The sequence below is a fragment of the Stegostoma tigrinum genome, chromosome 4 (genome assembly GCF_030684315.1).
Source record: "Stegostoma tigrinum isolate sSteTig4 chromosome 4, sSteTig4.hap1, whole genome shotgun sequence".
NCBI classification, from domain to species: domain Eukaryota; kingdom Metazoa; phylum Chordata; class Chondrichthyes; order Orectolobiformes; family Stegostomatidae; genus Stegostoma; species Stegostoma tigrinum.
In genome coordinates this window covers 75,825,722-75,849,243 of record NC_081357.1, presented here as the reverse complement: position 1 = coordinate 75,849,243, position 23,522 = coordinate 75,825,722, and the positions used below count along the sequence as shown (strand labels likewise).

Below are 23,522 nucleotides of genomic sequence, written 5' to 3'. Positions count from 1 at the left end.
GAGATAAATTAAAGATTTTATCAATGTATACAGGAGGTGTCATATCAGGCCAGACAGTGCATTTTAGGTATGAGGCCTTGTTTAGAATCTGTCTGTGTTTAACATGGAGTCAGGCTTGTTTTTTTTTGAAGAAACAGAATGTGTCTGCAAATACGCAAACATCTTGGACAAAATATTTGCCCCATTGATTTATATGTATGTATGTGCACGTGTGAGAGACAGGGGGTGACAGCTAAAGCGTGAGTATGTAAGTGAGTGTGAGAGAGAAGGGGAAAGAGGGGTGGGGAAAGAAAGAGAGAAGTGGGGGAGAAAGAGAGAGGTGGGGGGAGAAAGTGGTGTGGGAGAAGGAGAGACCAATACCTGAGGAAGGAGCAGAGCTTTGAAAGCTTGTTTTCTCAAATAAACCTGCTGGGCTATAACCTGGTGTCATGCGATTTTTGACCTCATCCAAGGACACTATGGACAATTTAGCATGGCCAATGCACCTAATTTGCATATCTTTCGACTGTGGGAGGAAACCGGAGCACCCGGAAGAAATACACGCAGACACGGGGAGAATATGCAAACTCCTCACATGCAATCACCCTAGCGTGGAATTCAACCTGGCTTCCTGGTGCTGTGAGGTAGCAGTGCGAACCACTGAGCCACTTTGGTGCTTCAACAAAGGATGTGCTGGGGCTCCAGGGGTGGTTTTTAAAGGTCTTGACAAATGAGCAGTGATTGAGGACTTTAGGTCTGTACCTGATGGGCTTTAGATGGATGAGGGGAATTTTACTGTAACTTATATAATACTGAAAGGCCTGGACAGAGTGAACATGGAGATGATGTTGCCATGAGTATGAAAGACTAGGAGCCATGGGCACAGCCTCTGAGCAAAGGGATGATTGTTTCGAATTCAGCTGAGGAAATTTTTCAGCCAAAGAATGGTTAATCTGTAGAATCCATTTCTCCCAGAAGGCTGCGGAGGCCAAGTCACTGAGCGTATGTAAGACGGTAATAGAACGTAGAACATAGAAAAGTACAGCACAGTACAGGCCCTTCGGCCCACGATGTTGTGCCGTGGAACAATCCTAATCCAAAAACAAAATAACCTAACCTACATTCCCTCAATTCACTGCTGTCCATGTGCATGTCCAGCAGTCGCTTAAATGTCACTAATGACTCCGCTTCCACGACTACCACTGGAAACAAGTCAAGATTACAAGTCAATAATAGATAGGAACACCCACAACCCAAAACCCTCATTGATACTGAACCTCCTCTGGTAATCTTTCTGAGACAGACTAGACCATCCTGTGGCTCCCATCAACTGCTCAGAGAACTAAATGTACTCAGAGCAGTGTCACCATTCTCTGGTGCTGCTGGAGTAAAATCTGCCAGCAAATTACACAATTACATAGCAAGAGGGTAGTTGTTAGGATTGAGAATAAGTTCTCAATAACATTTTCAGCAGACAAGGAACTTACCATCTGGTAAATGGTAAGTTAGAAATTAAAATCTAGATAGAAATGCCGCACATTTAAATTAGATATGAGAGGGTTACGACACTGAAGCACTGATTCAAAGATTGGGGTTGTAATATGACAAACCCTAAATGGACAGAGTCCCTTTTTATTTCTACAGTCCCTGTAGCTTTGGACAATAACCATATTTTAGGAATAACATTGAGAAATTATTAAATTGCTCTGATTTTGGTAAATGGTGAAGAAGTCCTACAGCCCTTTTAGGGAGAAAGCATTTAATGCACTTAGTGCTACTCCACAAGATAAATCACTTGAAGTGAAATTACAAACAAGGAAAGCCATACATGGTATTAATTTGCAAATTGACGGGTTTACTGTCCAAGTCCATGGAAAATAAAAATTTGCAAGAAATGTACAACTTGCTGCAAATGTGTGGAAGTAGCTAATTACATGTGAACCACTTTATAATAAAAGACAAGTACTTTCTTTTCCTTAGTCACTTTCTGATTAATGTTTTTGTTTTGATATCACTTTTTTTTAATCTGCTATGTCATTCTGTCAAATCTAAAGATCCCAGCTCACGTTAACCCATGAATGTTTAAATAAATCAACAATTAGTTATGGAAATGAGAATAGGAACTTTATTTCCCCCCATAGCAGAGAAGTGAGAAGGTATGCAGTAGATAAAAGAAGAAAAGTAACTCAGAATGACCTTGAGTGCAGGACTGATGTAATCAGGATAAGGACTAGGACTGTAGACAGTAAGGACTACAGATCCTGGAAGCTGGTCAATAAATGTGAAGCTGGAAAAGCACAGCCAGTCAGACAGCATCCAAGGAGCAGGGGTGTCAACATTTTGGGCCGAAACCCTTCAACAAAAACAAATACAGATTTATCATACAAAGGTAAAGGTAGTGCTGACGCACATAATCTTAAAGTACTGACGTTTGTATTTTATTTGATAGTCAAAACACTTGATCCACAGATATTCGTCGTGAAATTTTTAAACTATTCCCAGCTCATTTTCAAGTCAGGTGCATAACCAGCCACAGACACTACCTGAAGCAGATCTATTCATTTAACTAATACAGAAATGAAAACATCCTTAACATGCTTAGAAGAAAGATTATTAGAAAATATGGTCCTCGGCTCGCACCTTCAATTTAGTCAGTAAAGCAAATTTTTGTGACAGACAGTGCTTGCTGCTCCAGACTATGTACACTAAATGACAAATCATTTAGTAGAAACCAGAAAATGTGCAGTGAAGCAACAGGACATATCACTTTATCATTCTGATAAGTGGTAACAAGGTCCACCGTAAATTACAAAAACAGAGCATCTCACTGGCCACAGCTGGAATCTTTAGATTTGACAGAACGACATAGCAGATAAAAAAAAAGTGATATCAAAACAAAAACATTAATCAGAAAGTGACTAAGGAAAAGAAAGTACTTGTCTTTTATTATAAAGTGGTTCACATGTAATAAGCTACTTCCATACATTTGCAGCAAGTTGTATATTTCTTGCAAATTTTTATTTTCCATGGACTTGAACAGTAAACCCGTCAATTTTCAAACTAATGCCATGTATGGCTTTCATTGTTTGTAATTTCACCTCAAGTGATTTATCTTGTGGAGTAGCACTGTAAGTGCATTAAATGCTTTCTCCCTGAAAGGGCTGTAGGACTTCTTCACCATTTACCAAAATCAGAGCAATTTAATAATTTCTCAATGTTATTCCTAAAATATGGTTTTTTCAGGAACTACAGGGACTGTAGAAATAAAAAGGGACTCTGTCCATTTAGGGTTTGTCATATTACAACCCCAATCTTTGAATCAGTGCTTCAGTGTCATAACCCTCTCATATTTAATTTAAATGTGCGGCATTTCTATCTAGATTTTTTAATTTCTAAATCATTTCATTGGAATAGATCTACTTCAATTTCCTACCAACTCAAATCTATTGTGCTGATATTAGACTTTTTAAAAATAAGATTACTGATTTCTAGCTTTTATTTTGCCACAGGACCACAGAGTTAATGTGGTTATTTGAGCAAAGGGGTGATGGAGAACAAAAAGAACTTTAACTGAGCTGATGTTTGAGGCAGGTGTAAAATGCTCAACTGGTCAGCTGATCTGGATTAGGTGAGTTTGGGAATGAGCTCAGCAAAATGAACAAAATGTGAAGTCTCTTTTGAAATAAATTGAAAATAAAAATTCCTTTAGCATTTTACAAGTCAGTCAGTTAATTTCCGCTTTAATCACTTCCCTATCTTTCAATTATTTTTAACACTTTCATGGGATGTAGGCATTAATGGCAAGGCAGGCATTTATTGCCAATCCCCGACTGCATTTGAATGAAATGCTTGCTAGGTCATTTCAGAGGGCAGTTAGAGTCAACCACACGATTGTGAATCTGGAGTGACATGTATCAAGACCGGGTAAGGGTGACTGATTTCTTTTTCTAAGGTGAATTAACGGACCAGATGCATTTCTACAACATTTGATGAAAGTTGCCATTCCTTGCTATTACTGAGATTAGCTTTCATTTCTAAGATGAGTTGAAATCAAATTCTGTCAGCCATCATTTTGGGAATAGAATATATGTTTCCAGCACATTAACTTCAATCTCTGGATTACTTAGCTAAAGACATTAGCATAGTGCTACCAACTACACCTTAGCAAAAGAATGCAATGGAAGATCTATTCCAGTTTTTACTACTCTTAGTCTTGTTGATGCTTTCCACGCTGGTACTTTTATCAGGGCTTTAACAATCAAAGAATCTTAAGCAAGTTGGATTCAGGTTTCTGCAAGACAAGGTCATTTTACCTTTTCTTAGATTTGATAAAAACTCAGGCACTTTGAAACATTCAAAATGTTTTATTTTATACAGCACGGTGGTTAATAAGGTGCTGTTTGCTTGACATACATCAACAGAGCTGACACTGCATACTCCCAGGCCCCAAGATGACCTTCCATATTAAGCAGATGCTCACGTGCACATCTGCCAATGTGGTATACTGTACCCATTGTACCCGGTGTGGCTTCCTCTACATTGGGGAAACCAAGCAGAGGCTTGGGGACCATTTTGCAGAACACCTCCGCTTGGTTCGCAATAAACAACTGCACCTCCCAGTCGTGAACCATTTTAACTCCCCCTCCCATTCCTCAGACGACATGTCCATCATAGGCCTCCTGCAGTGCCACAATGATGCCACCCGAAGGTTGCAGGAACAGCAACTCATATTCTGCTTGGGAGCCCTGCAGCCCAATGGTATCAATGTGGACTTCACAAGCTTCAAAGTCTCCCCTTCCCCTACTGCATCCCAAAACCAGCGCAGTTCGTCCTCTCCCCCCACTCCATCACAAAACCAGCCCAGCTCTTCCCCTCCCCCACAACATCCCAAAACCAGCCCAGCCTGTCTCCGCCTCCCTAACCTGTTCTTCCTCTCACCCATCCCTTCCTCCCACCTCAAGCCGCACCTCCATTTCCTACCTACTAACCTCACCCCGCCTCCTTGACCTGTCCATCTTCCCTGGACTGACCCATCCCCTCCCCACCTATACTCTCCTCTCCACCTATCTTCTTTTCTCTCCATCTTCAGTCTGCCTCCCCCTCTCTCCCTATTTATTCCAGAACCCTCTCCCCATCCCCCTCTCTGGAGGGGGGTCTATGCCCGAAACGTCAGCTTTTGTGCTCTTGAGATGCTGCTTGGCCTGCTGTGTTCATCCAGCTTCACACTTTGTTATCTTGGATTCTCCAGCATCTGCAGTTCCCATTATCACCGCATACTGCTTTTGGCTGGCTGGGCGACATGAAACGATAGCAGCGCCAGTTGAAAAATACGTTGGACATTTAAACAGAAACCAAACACAGGTATATCTTGTCTAACATTTTCGGTCAACTGTCTTGGTATTTCTTGCTTCAGTCTTTCAAATGTAGTGGACTGAGTTCCTACACTGTGGCATTGGTTCTAATAAAATCTCAGTACAATTAAGAGAATGCTGTTGAAGTTTTCACAGAATTGCGGAAAACAAGATGATGTAAAACTGACCTATTGCCACACTGTTGAGAGCTGGGTTTGATATCCAACACAGTGCGAAAATAAAAAAGCCAATGAAGATCAAAATTATTGTTGAAGAGGCAGGTCTTTTTGTATAACAAAAGAATCATAACTCTAATGAAATTCATCTAAAAACTCTGGAGAGGAAAACATCCATGGGACAACAGAATAAACTATCCGATGGGCTCAATCAGCAGAATACAATGACCCAAATTTTGAGGTTGTTTGAAAGCAAAATGGTCAGCAATAACCACAGAAATCCCAAAACTGCAATCACTGAATTCTCACTCCTTCACAGGGTGCACGGTTTCAATCCTTGAACAGTAAAATCAATGAGAAATCACTTGTTGGTGTGATGTGACGTTTAATGTTCTATTCTCACTGTACAAACCTTGGAAAAAGTTAAGATTTGGTGAATGAGATATAATTGAGTTTGTAAACAATCTAAATTAGAATTACTTTGGAAAAGCCTCACCGCTCCGCAAACATTAAAAAAAAGTTACAGAATGTCAAATTTCTAAATTCCATGATAAAAATTCCACAGATGTTTAGAATAAACAAAATCAAAAAAATTATGCTACCTTAGCAATTTCTTAGATCCATCTGTCTGTATCAATCTTTCTGTAAAATTATAAAAAGTGAAGATCAAAATTTCCTTGTTATTCTTGAAATGAAAACAAAATCATGGAAGTGTGCAGCAGGTCTACCAGCATCTGCCGTGGATAACAATGCTTCTTTAGAACCGTGCATTAAGCATTAACTCTGATTCTCGCTCCACAGATGCTCTTTGACTTGCTTGGTATCTCTGACATCTTCGGTTCTTTCCATCTTCTCAAAGACCACTCATTTGAGAAAAAAAGTACGATCCAGAAACGACTGCTAGGTAACTGTCAGCACAGGGACTCCCATAGTCTCTTCCAAAGCCAGGTTTTCCTGCATAGATCCCTTTCTAATCTGACGAAGAAACTTTTCTTGGTTATTTTTCTAAAGTCATGTGACTTTCTATAATCATGTGAATAACAGCCCATATTAAACCACTGAGCAAATTTCTAAGCAACTCGAGTTTCCCAGAAACACTTAGCTTAAATAAAAATCATTTGTTAATGCAAGATGTGCCCAAACACTTTAATGTCTCCCAGTCCTCCAAAAAGTCCATAAATATGGATATGTATTCTCAACATAGCCTTAACTACAAAGATCTATCTATCCACTGAATAGATAACTACTACATATAACAAAATGCTCAGACAGCTGATACTATGCAAGCCATAAATGAAGCTTTGATACAAACTAAGTTATCTCCTAGAGCTAGCCATATATGAGCACATGCCAATTTAAAAGAAAAAAATGCCACCACATTTCATAAATTTGCAAGAATCACACATCTTGTTTGCCACTCATGCTAGGTCAGCATGGGTAGAGTTAGTAGGCACTAAACATCTTAGTTAACTTAAAACAGAAACATCAGTGTGCTTACTTTATTGGCTAAAATTATGCACCTGCCTACAGAGAAACAAATTGGACAGCTGAACAAATTGCTTCAAAACAGATGCAGGAAATGATGACCAGCTGAGCTTTTGTTTTACTGTTGTGTTTGCATAATATTGGTCAGACTCAGGAAACAAAAATAAGTCAGATACATTATAATAATTGTTTCAAATTATGGGTGAGGAAAGATAAGCCGTAGTTGACCAGAAACCTCTGTTTAAAATAAGACATCAAAACTGGGTAAGGAAATAGACCATCTAAATTTTTTAAAAAAATTTATTTGCTTAAAATAAAAAACAAGTCTATTAATTCAAATGAAATAATACAAAAATGACTTGATTCTTTTGGGCATTGATACCTTAACACTAATAATGTTCAAACAACTAGACTTGATAAAGAGGTTTATGAAAGTATGTTGCTCTCACTTCTGTAGTAACTGCCACAAAGACCTCAGATAAGTTAAATGAATATTTAACTTAGAATATGATCTGTACATTGAATAGGCTCAGAAAGGTCTGCAGCATTATTCCACTCATACTTGTGATGGGCTCCTCTAACCTCTGAGTTAATATGCGCTGTAGCTGAAAAGCCTCGCAATACCCCACACCCTGTTTACTGCTGCTTAGAAATATTCTCTTCTTCAATGGTCCCAAAGGTTGCATCAATCTGAACAGTTCCCAACAGCCTCTGATATCAACACTGTTTTGTTGTTCTCATTTTCACAACGTATGAATTGCCATGTTAAAAAGCTACAATTTTTCATACCAATCCTGCTAAAATGAAAATATCTGATCTGGTGTAACTCAGGAGCCCCATTGTGGCACGGCAGCCTCTGTGGCACTCCCTGCAGATGACAACAATCAACTCTTCTATTCCTTGAATGAGAACAATTTTCTATTGCTATTAAGAAAATGGAAACAGAAACTTAATGCTTATCATATGGAGGGTGATGATAAATACACAATTTTATTCATTACTTCTATTCCACAAGTAACTAACTATTCTAATTACCAGAAAATCATCTCACCACCTACTCCTGATAATGAAAGTTATTTGATTCATCTGGAAAGACAAAGAGTGATTGCCCTTGATATGAAAGCAGCTTTGCATGGAGAGTGACATCAAGAACCCTGGCAAAACTGAAGTTAACAGGACTTCAATGATTGCAATAATACCCGATCTTGTTATTGAAGGTCAATCAGGTTCAGTCCCAGGGGATCATTCCAGGAGTTCTTCAGAGAATTCTCTATATTCCACAATCTTCAGCTGCTAAATAAATGAGTTTTTTTTACATCATAAAAGTCAGAAATAGACATGTCCTCTGATCATTGTAGTGTTCAATATTATTTGCAATTTCTCAGATAATGAAGTACTCTATTGCCATATACAGCAAGACCTGAACAACATTCAGGCCTGAGCTGATAAGTGGTAAGTAAAAATTGCAAGATACAATTGCACCAGACAATGACTATATTCAAAACAAAGAGTCAAACCATCTTTCCTTGACTTTGAACTGCATTATCATTACTAATATACCCTTCCTCAACATCCTTAGAGCTTAGCAACAACCAGAAAGTGAACTAGAGCAGCCATATAAATACTGTGGCTACTGGAATATGTCAGATCCCAGGAATTCTGTCTTGATTACTCATTTTCTGATTCTCCAACGTTGGTTCACCACCAAGGCACAGACAGAAAAACACTGGAATACTTTCTATTTGCCTGGATGCAGGCAGCTCCATTGATATTCAAAGAGCTTAACACCAATTCCGTCTCTTAACAAATCTTGATGACGCATTGCTAATCTTTGATAACACGTTGCCAATTTATATTCAGTGATAAATGTACGATATCTGAAAGGATAAGATAAAACTGTAAAATGTGCGAAATATCCAAAGCAAATTACAATTTCCTCCAGTGCCACCAAATTTATATATTTGGAATAATAAAACTAAAAATTATCATCACAACACAGAATAACACAGTAATCTATGTAAAATGTACTGTAATTTGTAGCCAAGATAAACTGTCCTGACCTCTCTTCTGGCCTTTAACAACTTGCATGCATTTAATTTGTTTAACATAATTAAATGTTACTGCTGTTGTGATGTAAAGTGTCTGATTTATACGCATCTTAGTACATTTGTTTTAGGGTGCCAGTTTCGAACAAGTGACATGAGGGTTCAGTCTGTGCTTATGGACATGCTTCATGATTAACTAAGCATTTCTATACACAAGGTGATTTCTTTTAAAGCTGAGTAAAACAAAGGCCTCCTGGAGAGTTGTTTTTCGTTGGGTGAGTTTTATGAATGAACAGAATAAACAACTGTACATTAGGCTTCAAGTTGAAAGAACCAAATAAATTTCTTAGCTTAGAACAAACACTTAGCTTGGTAAGAGATAGTAAGAACTGCCGATGCTGGGGTTAGAGATGGAAGGAACGGACAGGTGGGAGAGAAGACAGACAAGTTGTATCAGGTCAAGGAGGCGGGGATGATAGTGAGAGTTGGTCACGGGATGAGCCAGGGCTGGGAGGATTTTGAAACAAGTAACGTCTACACATGGAGACCGTTGGGTTGTAGGGTCCCATGGTGGAATGCAAGATGCTGCTCCTCCAGTTTTCTGGTGGTGTCATTGTGACACTGGAAGAGGCCCAGGATGGACGTGTCATCTAGCGAGTGGGAGTGGGGATTGAAGTGGTTCGTGACTGAAAGGTGCTGTCATTTGTCGCGAACAGAGCACAGGTGCACTACAAAGCAGTCTCCAAGCCTCTGCTTGGTTTCACTGATGTACAGGAAGCCACATTGGGAGCAACGGATGTAGTAAACCACATTAGCGGATGTGCAGATGAACGTCTATCTGATGTGGCAGGTTTTTTTTGATTCCTTGGATGGAGGTGGGAGGGGGGGAGGTGTCGTACTTGCCCCTCCCACCTCACTGACCAATCCCCACCACTGCCTACCTGCACTTACCTATCGCCATCCCACCTACCTTCACCAGCCCCAGTCCTCTTCTGAATTTATTTCAGAGCTCCCTTCCCCCTCCCCCATTTCTGAAGAAGAGACCTGACCCGAAACGTCAGCTTTCCTGCTCCTCTGATGCTGCCTGACCTGCTGTGTTCCTCCAGCTCCATGCTACGTTAACTCAGCATGGGAAAACTTTTTCAGTTTCTGTTTGTAAAATGTCTAGGCTGAAACTAGATGTGCAAGACAGCTGCTCTTGAAGACAGGGAATAGTTTAAACTGTTAAGAAATAAAGGAGTTTGTGTAAGGAGTTTACTTTGAAAATTTCAGGCCACAGGCATTTCATTAAAATATCACCTGTTATTTGAATCTGAGAAGGTCTAAGCACAATTGTATGTAAACTCAAGGAAGAGGTTATCAGTTTCTCAAGAAAGAGAATTAAAGACACAGTTAAGTTAAACACCATTGATATGACAGAGAAGGGAATTCTCTCTGGTATGAATATTGTAAAATGGAATTAATGGAACTGCATTATTGTGCAAAATCTCAAATCTTCTATGTGAATAGATTGGTTTATCCAATTTTATTCATTTCTTTTGGGAATAAACTTCTGTTTTACTGTTAAAGTGAAATCTGCAGCATTGCATGTGTGTGCATCAGTGAACAAACAGCTCATTAAAACCCAAAAAGAAAATGATGTATCAAGTCAACTTTAGTCTGGGATCAAATTCATTCAGTAATGACGTTAGGCAATAATATTTATCATTTAAAGAGTAAAGTTTAACAGCAAATTTCATACATTCAAAAAGTTATAATATATATTCAAAATATTAACACAAAGTATAATTCAAAAGTGTTTTATATACATACTATTTATGAGAGAGTGCTCGCAAGAGAGAATGTGCGCATGAAAGAGAGAACAAAGAGAAAATTGGTAGTCATTGAACCCGAGGGTTTCAGGTGAGGAGCGAGGTTGAAAAGGACAGTTGTTCGTGATAACCTCAGCCAGTGCAGGAATTGAACCCACACTGGTAGTGTCACTCTACACCCCAAACCAGCTGAACAACTGCCTGAGCTAATTAACTAACCCTTTCAATGTTTTAGTAAGAATTAATCTGATTTTATTTAGCCATATAGATTATATTACTCAGCAGTTTTACAGAATTGCAAAAATATTACATATATAACATACAGATCCTATATTTAGAGTTATCACTTTGACATTTCAAGTGACATTTCATACTCTTGTTGTGGGCCAGACCAAACCCCCTCAAAATATACTAAGAAGATAGTCTAGACATTAACTTTTTCTTATTTTAAAGGTAAATGTAAAGTGTTGCATTCTAGATGTAATTTGATTGGTCAAACTACCAGATTTAAAGCAAAACACATTTTATTCATCCGGTGTAGATAATATACCACAAAAGAACAAAGGAATTGGCAAAACTTAACTCTACTAGAAAATGTAACAGATAATAAATACCGTAATTATTACTAACTAACTGTTTGAATGTTGTAACATCACATAAGCACACCCTTGGCAACAGACAAATTCAGAAAATAGATCGCCTCACATGCAACTCCTACAACAGAAGACGACACCCAGCTTTGGCTGTAGCTTAGAGAGGGAAAAAGTACCTTGCACTTCTTCAAAACCCCAACAGCAACTGGTAAAAGCTCAAACTAACAATCCTAGTTCTCTGGGAGCTGTCTACATCCACTCTACTGTTTTAAACTTTAAAAAATACCCAAGGCCTCACAAGCTGTTTATTCTAGTAGAAATGGTAGACTGCTTGGTGCCTCTGTTTTAAAATTTCTATGCAAGGAAAAAACCCAAGACAAAATACATCTCTTAAAGCCACAGCATATTGTCCTGATTGGACCTGATTAAAACCTGATTGGACCACTAGAAAAAATGAGCCCTACTAACACATTATCATGGTTGAATGATCCAATGTGGCATCACAGAGAAGAAAACACAGTTAAAAATCTTAATAGTGGAATTTAAACTGAGTGCTAACAATATAGTATACAAATGAAAATGTACATTTTTTCACACTTAAGCTATCCAGTTTTATGAAAACGTAAGAATTCAAATGTCAATTAAATTGGCGATTCTGCTTCTTCAGCCAAGCTACATAGTCTGAGTCAGAGTTTAAAGTGTCAAGTATATAGCATGATAGTACGATGAAGCATCCACAATATAAACTTATCATGTTGTATATTTTACGTTTCCAACATTAACCTTGACATAGAAGGCAGCTTTGTTACCTTCCCCTGAAAGTATTTAATAACCTTCTCCGAAGAGCATCTTTCATAATTTCTTTTTCTGTGAATAATAACATGCTAACTCAGTGGCAGTGCTCACAAGGTTTAAATATTTATTGTCCACTTCAGGATTTGAGCACATAGACTAAGCAAACATTTCAGCACACATACATACTAGCCAGTCAGCACAAATGAGATGTTTCATCAAGATTCAATCTGACTGTTTAGGTAGACATCATCTGATCGACTTGCCTGAAAAGGGATTCCCTTGATACCCTGACCAATTCAGCCCCAAAATTAGTATGGTCAAAACATATCAACCAAAGTATTTCTCCAACTACAAATATATATTATAAACAATTAACTGCACAACCAATTACAAGGCTGTTGTTGAAAATGTGGTGTGTGACTAAATACTGTGGGTCAAGGATTATTTTCAAGTAGAATCATTTTCATTTTATTGGACAAAAGTTAATTTTAGTTCAGTGATTTCATATGTTTTTGCTTCTTGATTTAAAAAAAAGACTATCATCTGCCACAAAGAGCTGACTTCAGCACTTGATTTTTTTCAGGACACAGGATCAGTTAAAAACAAATCTCTTGTAAGTGTAAGCAGTAATCAGATTAGTCAGTAAATCTGGGATGCATTGATAGAAATGCTAGAATGTTTAAGAACTAAGAATTCTGACAATGCACAGGAATCACCAGTCTGGGTAAATAAGGAGGTTTGTGGCAGGAAGACTAGTTGGCTACACAGTACCCAAAAGTCCAAATGACAATGGCTGAAATGAAGGGTGATCATCCAGAACTTTGGTGACCTGCTGTAGCCTGGGTACAGCCTAAAGAGGATGTGTGTGTATAGCACAGGACACTGAGTTTGAGGATATGGGCTAATCTTAAAGACGATTGTAACAAAATGCACGAATTAATAAACTTGTACGGTGGGCAGAAAATGGCAAATTAATTTGAATATAGATATGTGTAATGTACTGTATGTGGTAGGATGATTAAGGACACTATGTATTCCATGGAATGTGGAAGTCTAAATGGAGCCAAGGAACAAAGGGATTTAGGGGTAGGTACTTGAAAAAAAACATTAAAATTAACAAGTCAGCAAGAGAATAAAAACACACTAAGTCTTATTTCTGGAGGAATATATATTTTTAACTAGTCTTTCATAGGATATAGAAATGTTGCCAAGGTCAACACAAATTGAAATGCAAAGAAGTCAAATTAAACCTCTACAGATTCTGTTTCACGTTGCATTTACAGCAACATGTACAGTTCTGCTCACTTTATTACAGAAAGAATATACAGACACTGGAGAAGAAAGTGCAAACAATGTACAAGTAACTGAGAGGTTACCAATTCAGAGAAAAATGTAAAAGGCATTTGCACATGCAGAAAAAGTGCTCAGGTGTTCAAAACATGAGGGCATAAAATACAAGACAATTATTAATGGATCTAATTAAAAAGTTAGAAAACCATCTTTATATATCCAAAGTACAGTTGAGATGTGGATCTTATTACGACATGGAGAGGCTGAGACAAACCGTATAGGATATCAGGAAGAAAGGACACCTCTCAGCCACTCAAACCTCTCCGCCGCAGAATGGGCAGCCCTCCGCTCCAACCCCAACCTCACCATCAAACCTGCAGACAAGGGTGGCGCAGTGGTAGTATGGCGCACTGACCTCTACATCGCCGAGGCCAAACGTCAACTCTCCGACGCCACCTCCTACCGCCCTCTTGATCATGACCCCGCCCCCGAGCACAAAACCATCATCTCCAACACCATTTATGACCTCATCACCTCAGGAGACCTCCCACCCACAGCCTCCAACCTCATTGTTCCCCAACCCCACATGGCCCGTTTCTATCTTCTTCCCAAAATCCACAAACCTGCCTGCCCTGGTCGACCCATTGTCTCAGCCTGTTCCTGCCCCACCAAATTCATCTCCACCTATCTGGACTCCATTTTCTCCCCTTTGGTCCAGGAACACCCTACCTACGTCCGTGACACCACCCACCCCCTCCACCTCCTCCAGGACTTCCAATTCCCTGGAACCCAACACCTCATTTTCACCATGGACATCCAGTCCCTATACACCTGTATTCCACATGCAGATGGCCTCAAGGCCCTCCGCTTCTTCCTGTCCCGCAGGCCCGACCAGTGCCCCTCCACCGACACCCCATCCGCCTAGCCGAACTCGTCCTCACCCTCAACAACTTGTCTTTCGATTCCTCCCACTTCCTACAGACAAAGGGGGTGGCCATGGGCACCTGCATGGGCCCCAGCTATGCCTGCCTCTTTGTAGGTTACATGGAACAGTCCCTCTTCCGCACCGACACAGGCCCCAAACCCCACCTCTTCCTCCGTTACATTGATGACTGTATCGGCGCCGCCTCTTGCTCCCCAGAGGAGCTCGAACAGTTCATCCACTTCACCAACACCTTCCACCCCAACCTTCAGTTCACCAGGGCCATGTCCAACACATCCCTCACCTTCCTGGACCTCTCAGTCTCCATCTCAGGCAACCAGCTTGTAACTGATGTCCATTTCAAGCCCAGCGACTCCCACAGCTACCTAGAATACACCTCCTCCCACCCACCCTCCTGCAAAAATTCCATCCCCTATTCCCAATTCCTCCGCCTCCGCCCCCACGATGAGGCATTCCACTCCCGCACATCTCAGAAGTCCAAGTTCTTCAAGGACAGCAACTTTCCCCCCCACAGTGGTCGAGAACGCCCTTGACCGCGTCTCCCGCATTTCCCGGAACACATCATTCACACCCCACCCCCGCCACAACCACCCAAAGAGGATCCCCCTCGTTCTCACACACCACCCCACCAACCTCCGGATACAACACATCATCCTCCGACACTTCCGCCATCTACAATCCGACCCCACCACCCAAGACGTTTTTCCATCCCCACCCTTGTCTGCTTTCCGGAGAGACCACTCTCTCCGTGACTCCCTTGTTCGCTCCACACTGCCCTCCAACCCCACCACACCCGGCAACTTCCCCTGCAACCGCAGGAAATGCTACACTTGTCCCCACACCTCCTCCCTCACCCCCATCCCAGGCCCCAAGATGACATTCCACATCAAGCAGAGGTTCACCTGCACATCTGCCAATGTGGTATACTGCATCCACTGTACCCGGTGTGGCTTCCTCTACATTGGGGAAACCAAGCGAAGGCTTGGGGACCGCTTTGCAGAACACCTCCACTCAGTTCGCAATAAACAACTGCACCTCCCAGTCGCAAACCATTTCCACTCCCCCTCCCATTCTTTAGATGGTATGTCCATCCTGGGCCTCCTGCAGTGCCACAATGATGCCACCCAAAGCTTGCAGGAACAGCAACTCATACTCCGCTTGGGAACCCTGCAGCCCAATGGTATCAATGTGGACTTCACCAGCTTCAAAATCTCCCCTCACCCCACCGCATCCCAAAACCAGCCCAGTTCGTCCCCTCCCCGCACTGCATCCCACAACCAGCCCAGCTCTTCCCCTCCACCTACTGCATCCCAAAACCAGTCCAACCTGTCTCTGCCTCCCTAACCTGTTCTTCCTCTCACCCATCACTTCCCCCCACCCCAAGCCGCACCTCCATCTCCTACCTACTAACCTCATCCCACCTCCTTGACCTGTCCGTCTTCCCTGGACAGACCTATCCCCTCCCTACCTCCCCACCTATACTCTCCTCTCCACCTATCTTCTTTTCTCTCCATCTTCGGTCCGCCTCCCCCTCTCTCCCTATTTATTCCAGAACCCTCACCCCATCCCCCTCTCTGAAGAAGGGTCTAGGCCCGAAACGTCAGCTTTTGTGCTCCTGAGATGCTGCTGGGCCTGCCGTGTTCATCCAGCCTCACATTTTATTATCAGGAAGAAAGGAACTGTTTTTAGAGGAACTGGGATGGAAGGAGGCTCATGTGGAGAATAAATACAAGTGTTTATCAGTTGGTTTGTTTCCTTTCTGCAAATACCATCCAATCCCAGAAAAAAGTGTATTTATTCAACTGCTATTTTGTTCATTTACATTGGCTATAAATATTGGCCACACTGTTCCTATGACATCATTACCTCTAAAAGGTAGTCTGCAAAAGCTTGTGGAGCAAGAGCTGGCATTATAATGTAAAGTAGCTGCTAACACAGCTTCATTTTGTTTTAAGGTCATTGTTCCTGATTATCTCAAATGACTTGCAGGATTGGATATTCTCCACAATGTTCAGATTTGCACAGGAAGGCTCTTGTGGTAATGTCTGTACCTCTGCGCCAGAGATGCGTAATAACATCCCCGAGCATAACCTTTTAAAAAAAAATCTATGACACCAAACTTGGTACTTTTGCCAATAGTGCTAGCTAATCTAGACGGTATGGATAAGTGATCAGAGATAACGGGAACTGCAGATGCTGGAGAATCCAAGAAAACAAAGTGTGAAGCTGGATGAACACAGCAGGCCAAGCAGCATCTCAGGAGCACAAAAGCTGACTTTTCGGGCCTAGACCCTTCATCAGAGAGGGGGATGGGGAGAGGGAACTGGAATAAATAGGGAGAGAGGGGGAGGCGGACCGAAGATGGATAGAGGACAAGATAGGTGGAGTGGAGTGTTTAAGTGGGGAGGTGGGGAGGGGATAGGGATAGGTCAATCTGGAGAGGACGGACAGGTCAAGGAGGCGGGATGAGGTTAGTAGGTAGGAAATGGAGGTACGGCTTGAAGTGGGAGGAGGGGATAGGTGAGAGGAAGAACAGGTTAGGGAGGCGGGGACGAGCTGGGCCGGTTTTAGGATGCAGTGGAGGAGGAGGAAATTTTGAAGCTGGTGAAGTCCACATTGATACCATTGGGCTGCAGGGTTCCCAAGCAGAATATGAGTTGCTGTTCCTGCAAGCTTTGGGTGGCATCATTGTGGCACTGCAGGAGGCCCAGGATGGACATGTCGTGTAAGGAATGGGAGAGGGGAGTTGAAATGGTTCACAATTGGGAAGTGCAGTTGTTTGTTGCGAACCGAGCATAGGTGTTCTACAAAGCGGCACCCAAGCCTCCGCTTGGTTTCCCCAACGTAGAACCTGGTAGCCTGAGATGGAGACACAGAGGTCCAGGAAGGTGAGAGATGTGTTGGAGATGGCCCAGGTGAACTTGAGGTTGGGCTGGAATAGCAGCTGGAAACTGATGTCCATTTCAAACCCACCAACGCCCACAGCTACATAGAATACACCTCCTTCCACCCACCCTCCTGCAAAACTTCCATCCCCTATTCCCAATTCCTTCGCCTCCGCCGCATCTGCTCCCAGGATGAGGCATTCCACTCCCACACATCCCAGATGGCCGTGTTCTTCAAGGACCGCAACATCCCCCCTGCAGTGGTTGAGAACGCTCTTGACCGTGTCTCCCATATTTCCCGCAATACATCTCTCACACCCCGCCCCCGCAATAACCACCCTAAGAGAATGGCCCTCATCCTCAAATATCACCCCACCAACCTCCGGATACAACGTATCATCCTCCGACACTTCCGCCATCTACAATCCGACCCCACCACCCAAGACATTTTTCCATCCCCACCCTTGTCTGCCTTCCAGAGAGACCACGCTCTCCATGACTCCCTTGTCCGCTCCACACTCCCCTCCAACCCCACCACACCTGGCACCTTCCCCTGCAACCGCATGAAGTGCTACACTTGCCCCCACACCTCCTCCCCCACCCCCATCCTAGGCCCCAATATGACTTTCCATATTAAGCAGAGGTTCACCTGCACATCTGCCAATGTAGTATACTGTATCCCCTGTACCCGGTGTGGCTTCCTCTACATTGTGGAAACAAAGCAGAGGCTTCGGGACTGCTTTGCAGAACACCTCTGCTCGGTTTGCAATAAACAGCTGCACCTCCCAGTCGCGAACCATTTCAACTCCCCCTCCCATTCCTTAGACGACATGTCCATCATGGGCCTCCTGTCATGCCACAATGATGCCACCCAAAGGTTGCAGGAACAGCAACTCATATTCCACTTGGGAACCCTGCAGCCCAATGGTATCAACGTGGACTTCACAAGCTTCAAAATCTCCCCCTCCCCCACTGCATCCCAAAACCAGCCCAGCTCATCTCCGCCTCCCTAACCTGTTCTTCCTCTCACCTATTCCCTCCTCCCACCTCAAGCCATACCTCCATTTCCTACACACTAATCTCATCCCGCCTCCTTGATCTGTCTGTCCTCCCCAGGCTGACCTATCCCCTCCCCACCTATCTTCTCCTCTATCCATCTTTGGTCCGCCTCCCCCTCTCTCCCTATTTATCTCAGAAGCCTCTCCCCATCCCCCTCTCTGAAGAAGGGTCTAGGCCCGAAATGTCAGCTTTTGTGTTCCTGAGATGCTGCTTGGCCTGCTGTGTTCATCCAGCTTCACACTTTGGTATGGATAAGTGAGCTGAGGGGAGAAGTGATAAAATTGGAAAGAAGAAACATATACTTTGGTATATTAATGTGCTTTGTGAGATAAAACAGAAGAGATTGAGGTGGATGAAGTATTAAATGCACTGGTAGCGGTTGCAGTCAAAATCAAATGAATTGTCGGGATAGGTCGGTAGACTATGAGAAGTAAGAACTGCAGATGTTAGAAGCCAGAGTCCATAAACATGGAGCTGGGTAAACACAGCAGGTCAGACATCATCAGAGCAGCAGGAAAGTCAACGTTTCAGGCTGAATGACTTGGAAGTAAGAAAAAAAATACTGAAATTGTATATGGCTATAGTACCTGAATTCAATTTTGATCACATTGTAAGGTAAATAGTTCTTTCACTTTTTTATTTGTTGCATTGTCAGGTGCAAATTTGAATCAAACCATGTTGTTTTTTCGTAAAAAGATATAAATAAATGGAAATGTTCATCACCGGAAAAGAAATGCTGGGTCTGTATCACAATTCCATTTATCCACCTTTGCTTTCTGCCTCAGGATACCCTTACCTAATGAAATAATAACAATTTGAGACTTTAAACTTTCAACTGGGGGTCAGTTTGTTCAGTTGCCTGATGGTTAATTTTTGATGCAGAATGACACCAACAGTATGGGTTCAATTTTCACACTAGCTGAGGTTGCCATGAAGATCTTACCTCTCACACTCACCCCTCACCTAAGGCATGGTGACCCTGAGGTTAAGCTGCTACCAATAAAGAATTGGTCTCTCTCTCATGAGACAGCATTTCTATGGTCTTATGGACTGAAGCAACATTATCACATTACTAAAAATTTCAACTGATCTAGTATCCTCAGCATTTTGGGACTGTTCCAAATTTCCATTACATTTTATGTCATTCTTAAATGGCTTCGTTCTAATTATAAGATGATACCTTCTGATTGTGAATTATCCCAGTAGAGGAAATAGTTTACCTGTATCTTCCCTACAGAGTCCCTTATTATTTTAAATATTTCAATTACAACAATCTTCAATCTTGTAAATATAATAGGATTTCAAGCCAACATAATTCAAACTATTCCCAGTTCAGCCATTTTAGACCTTAACCTTATGATGAATCAATGCTGAATCTTGAAATGTCAATATATCTCTGCTGGGACTGCTGCCCAAAGCAATCTCTGTTATTCCAGACAGGGCAAAGATGGATTAATGAAGTCTGCTCAAGACTCACATGAAATAACTTCACCATGGCTGATACCATGGGCAGGTGATGGCCTAGTGGTATTATTGCTGGACCGTTAATCCAGAGGCCCAGATAACATTGACGGACTGGGTTTGAATCTGGTCGCGGCAGATGGTGGAATTTGAATTCAATAAAAATATCTGGAATTAAGTGTTTGATGATGATTGTGAATCCATTGTCGATTGCTGGCAAATGGTTCACTAATGCCCTTTAGGGAAGGAAACTGCCATCTGGCCATGTGACTCCAGACCCAAGTAATGTGGTTGATTCTTAACTACCCACTGACCAATTAGGGATGGGCAATAAATGCTGCCTAGCCAGCAACATCCTCATCCCATGAATGAATAAAGGAAAACAAAAAATCCCATCACATTTTATTTCCATGTGGAATGTCCTTGACACTGATCCAGCTACTTCAGAGCCAACTCAGTAAACAAAACCTCTGACCATGTTAACAGCCCAATCAGGGAACTCATTCTATAAAGGTTCACGTGACTGATCTCATTACGGTCACTGCACTGCACCAACAAAAAATTGCTGTCCCGCTTTTATATTCTAATTTCCTTGAGATAAAAGCTCAATAGTTTATTAGCCTTTTTGTGCCTTTGCACTAGCTTTCATGATGTTTGTAAAGAGATCTAAATTTCTTTGTTTTTCCACAGCTGCTAAGCTTTGCACCAGTATGAAAATTGCATACTGCCATCCTTAGTCACATCCTGAAGTACCATTACTACTGGAGATCGAAACCCAGTTAGCAGCATTTGAATTATTTAACAAGTACAGAATTAAAGAATCAACAACAAAATTGTTTATTCTTTTGACTATTTACAATACATTAATTAGACCGTGTAAGGATATTAATTTCAAGTGAAGTTCTGGAAAATGGGATCTTCTTATATTCCTTGATCTTAATTTCTAAAAATTGATTTGATTTATTCTAGTCACATACCGAAGCACAATGAAAAGCTTTGTTTGTGAGCAATACAGGTAGATCATTGGGTGCTTAGACAGGGTGAGGCATACAGGTCACATTGCATAGGAGGTGCATGAAGCAAGATCAGCGTTAACAAGATCAACGTTATTTGAAGTTAGAGAGTCCACTCAGCAGACTAATGACAGCAGGGGAGAAGCTGTTGTTGAACTTGTTGATTTGTGTGTTCAAGCCTCTGTACCTTCTGCCTGATGGAAGAGGTTACTGCTTTGAAATGTAGTACAAAAATCACCTGAGAGATATTACCGCGGGACAATGGGAAAATAACTGCTTCACTCAATTGTACTCACGAAAGCAACTGCTTATGCAAGGACCAGTGAAAATTAACATAACACACTGACCACTTGCCAGAATGCCTATCGACTATGGAGCAATTTCCATTTTTGTTCCTTATCCATTGGACAGCAAAATTACAACTCATTATTCAAATTATTAAGGAAATGAAGGTTCCCTCATTACCTTTATTGGTTTCTTGGTACTCCAATTAGGGCTGATCTCCAAATCTCTCTGAGTTCTTTTAGAATGGGGAAATCAGTCTTGAATGCTGCTGCAGTAACCTAGGTTTGTGCAGTTCATACAAATGCAGCATCTTGGCTCTCTCTACTGTTAGCAACCAGTCAGCAATTGATCCCTTGATTCTCCAAAGATACTCCAAAGAGACCCTGCAGTACACGTTCATAGTTCCTTGAAAGTGAATTTGCAGGTAAATAAGGTAGTGAAGGAGGTATTTGGTATGCTTACCTTTACTGGTTAGCATATTGAGTACAGGAGTTGGGAGGTGATGTTGTGACTGTACAGGGCATTGGTTAGGCCACTATTGGAATAATGTGTGCAATTCTTGTCTCCCTGCTATAGGAAGGATGTTGTGAAACTTGAAAGGGTGCAGAAAAGATTTATAAAGATGTTGCCAGAGTTGGAGGGTTTGAGTTATAGGGATAGCTTGAATGGATTGACACTATTTTTCCTGGAGTATCAGAGGCCGAGCAGTAACCTTAGAGGTTTATAAAATTGTGATGGGCATGGAAAGTGTAAATAAACAAAGTTTATCCCTTTGGTGCGGGAGACCAAAACTAGAGGCCATTAGTTTAAAGTGAAAGGGGAAAGATGTAAATGTGATCTAAGGTGCAACTTTTTCATGCAGAGGGTGGTGCATGTGTGGAATGCCCTGCCAGAGGAAGTGGTGGATGCTAGTACAACATTTAAAATGCATCTGAATGGGTACATCAATAGGAAGGATTTAGAGGGATATGGGTCAAATGCTGGCAAATGGGACTACATTTATTTAGGATATCTGGTCAGCATGGATTAGTTGGACCAAAGGGTCTGTTTCCGTGGTGTACATCACTGTGACTCAAATGCTTGAATATTGAAAGGATAAGTGGTGCTGTTAGGAAGATAGGTGGGTGTCATGGTGACAATGTGGCGGAAATGTTAATGAGCCTGGGTCCCCCACCCACGTGATCATCATATCACAGGGGTTTGTAGACAGAAGTCATAATAGATGATGAGAATCTTTTTCACTTCCCTAATATACCTTGAATTAAAGAGACATCCCAGATCGTCAACATCTTATCAAAAGCTCACTTTTGTAACATTTGTTCAAATGTGTGCCAAAAGCCTGATGGACCAACCATCCACCTTCTGTGCTGTATCAAAATATGAAGGATCAAAAATAGGACTAGTGGTTGATTTGGAAAATGAAGTTAAATGTGTAAACATGGGCGACTAAATACAGCCAGCCACTAAATAAAAACTGAAAGAACTGCAGATGCTGTAAATCAGGAACAAAAACATAGTTGCTGGAAAAGCTCAGCACATCTGGCAGCACCCGTGAAGGAAAAAACAGAGTTAATATTTTGGGTCTGATGACCCAAACGGTTCTGAGGAAGGGTCACTGGACCGGAAACATTAATTCTATTTTTTCCTTCACAGACCTGTTGAACTTTACCAGCAACTTTGTATTTAGGAACAAAAACAGTCAGAATTTGGCAAGCAAACAAAAAGTTAAATATTGGACAGAATGTCAGATATCAACTGTAGAATTTACATAAGCAAATAATTTATGAATATTATGAGATTAACCATGTCATAAATATGCAGTTTATGACTATAATAGCTGCTACTCAAGTTCTGTATTGGATCACAAACTTATAATTCAGTTCTTTGAATTTAGCTGTTTAGCTTTTCAATTGATATACTTTGAGCACTGATCTCTCAAGTTATATGATAGATTCATGGTAAACAGATATAGTGGAACATAAGCTGGAGTATTTTAACGCTAATGCATTAGAGTTAGCCTTGATTGTTGCAGAAAACAGTTCTGGTCTTTGTCTGGAGGTTAGGTTGATGAATAAATATCTTCTCTGATTCAGAGGCGTTGCTCGTTTCTTTACGTGGTTTGTACATTTTATTTTTCTGTGAGTTGACATTCATTGTCCTATGTCTACTTTCGTAGAGTTAGAATAGAACCCCCTTGCAGCTTCAATCAACAAGGAGTCACACATTGTGTCTGTATGCTTCTTCAGTATTAGTAAATTTTGTCCAAATTAAAACAAGACAGACTGGGATTGATTTGAATCAGAAGTTGCTATTGTTTTACAGTAGGAAAGCAAAGGTTTCAGCAAAGCTGC

At 41.4% G+C, this 23,522-nt stretch overlaps 1 protein-coding gene across 18 annotated transcripts in view; it reads right to left on the bottom strand.

The window, feature by feature from the left end:
• supt3h (SPT3 homolog, SAGA and STAGA complex component) overlaps nt 1–23,522 on the bottom strand; it is a 637,811-nt gene that overhangs the window by 138,623 nt on the left and 475,666 nt on the right. The gene's annotated exons all lie outside the window — the stretch shown is intronic.